Source organism: Anneissia japonica, unplaced genomic scaffold, assembly GCF_011630105.1.
Source record: "Anneissia japonica isolate Jap-2015-1 unplaced genomic scaffold, ASM1163010v1 scaffold70898_len1977_cov155, whole genome shotgun sequence".
NCBI classification, from domain to species: Eukaryota; Metazoa; Echinodermata; class Crinoidea; order Comatulida; family Comatulidae; genus Anneissia; species Anneissia japonica.
In genome coordinates, this window is record NW_022700183.1 from 1 (window position 1) to 1977 (window position 1977).

A 1977-nucleotide genomic window follows, 5' to 3' on the forward strand; every position below is an offset into this window, starting at 1 on the left:
CAACACTGGGGGAGTAATCACTCCCTTATATGAATCTTTATATAAACATCTTGCCTGTAGAAATAATTTACTAAACAATTAAGGCAAACCGATGACAGATTGTCAAATCATTTCATTAAATTGAAGCCTAAATAAATTGCGTTATATTTTAATTTTTAAATAGTGGTTTCTCAAATCAGAATAGGTTATTAAATCTTTAAATGTTTCTTACTGAAATAAATCTAATTAGGCCACCTGCCACGCCTCTCTTGAAAATATTATTATAATTGCCTAATTAATTTTCTCATAGATACTAGTAGGTACAATTTGGTGCTATGGAAATTACCATTTGCATATGACCACGAATGAAATCATTGAGTTTGATCACATAAAGTGCGCCTCCAATTGTTTCTCCGCCAGTTCCAAACAGTACAACCTTCTCCCCGTGGCTGTCGAAGTACACCTGCGAGACAAAAACGTGAGTAAATCGATCAAACGATCGATCAACAGATGCTTTTGATAAAATCAATAAGATTATTAGTAACAAAGCTTCAATAGGGAACATCATAATACCAAAAAAAAAAAAAACAAAAACAAAAACAAAGTAATAGTACATTTAGTCGCTCTGTTATGCTTAACGCTTAAAATTACGTGAACTGTATTAGCTTTCGCCAGATAGTTGTCAGTTTCATCAAGTGAATTATATCATGAACATAAATGTACCAAGTAGCAATACCTGCGGTGAATAGTAGGATTCCATCTTGTCTGGAACCATAGACCAGGTAATTACATGCCCAGTTGCTCCGCTAAATAATATCAATCGGCCCGCATAAAACACATTTGCACCTGGGAGAGAACTACCATGGTAAGTTCAGTGCTATAGTAGCTCATAGTTAAGTAAGAATCTTCTCTATCCTACAAAACGATTTGATTAGCCATAATCTAATATCTAAATACTTAAAAGATTTTGAAAACTAATATCATTTGTGTCGAATAAGTTTTATCTATTTAAATTATCAGCAGTCAAAGTTACATTTAATTAAATTTTTGCCCTACAAAACTAATAATAATAATAATAATAATAATACTAATAATAATAATAGATGGATTTATAAAGCACAAATAGCAAATAAACGGGTTCTGTATGAGCTCGACAATACTGTACGTAGGAAGACAACGAAAAATAGCACAATAAAAAGCAAAAACAAAACAAAACAAAACAAAATCAATAAACACCAAGCTAGCATCTGAACCGAAGTATAGGTTTATACTTTCACAACCAACTTGAGGTCTGTGTTTATGATCTTTGACTAGTATCGGTTAAGGCTTGATCTGGACCAAATAACACTAGCTAGCGAGGTGAAACAAGGAATTTAAAAATAAGAAAAATATAATTATTAAAGAGGCAAATAGAAATCTTCGTAAACTTAGTGCACTACTTTTCTTTCCTCTTGTTTCACGTCATTGATCACGTCATTGATATATTTGTATATTGTTGGTAAACAATAGATTCATAATAATGTAGGTACATCGTACCTGTGGTGTCGTAAAATGAACCAGCGGCGACATATCTGGTGTTATTAGCATTGTGTGGGGTGATAGGTTGCGATCAAAATGAGAGGGGCGCTAGCTGGATGAATACAATGATATGAGATAAATGTCTTAACTACGTTGGTGTAAAAAAAGCAGGAACTAAACGCTTGTGAGTACTGCGCGCATTTCATGATGAACATAATTATATCAAACGATATATAAACAAGTACTGTATATCTGTAAATTGTTGCTAGCAGGCAACATGGTTTCCATAAAATCGTTACACTGTTGCTACATCGCGTGTAGCGATTTTATTGAAACCTGGTTATTTTTCCCAACCAGTGAAATTTTACAATAATAGAGTAATATTATGACTTATTCTATAAAAAAAAAAATGCACCAAGTTGAAATTACTCTCTTCTTGCCGTAACTCACCTGGTTTCCTCAGTGGATCGCCGCCATGAA

At 33.2% G+C, this 1977-nt stretch overlaps 1 long non-coding RNA gene across 1 annotated transcript; it reads right to left on the minus strand.

The window, feature by feature from the left end:
* Window position 1: 1 nt before the first annotated feature.
* Window positions 2-1970, minus strand: LOC117103297. The gene is made up of 4 exons (XR_004444564.1): window positions 1948-1970; window positions 716-825; window positions 326-442; window positions 2-54 (listed from the first exon to the last, which is right to left on the minus strand). It is a non-coding gene; the product is annotated as an uncharacterized LOC117103297 (long non-coding RNA).
* Between the last annotated feature and the right edge of the window lie 7 nt (window positions 1971-1977).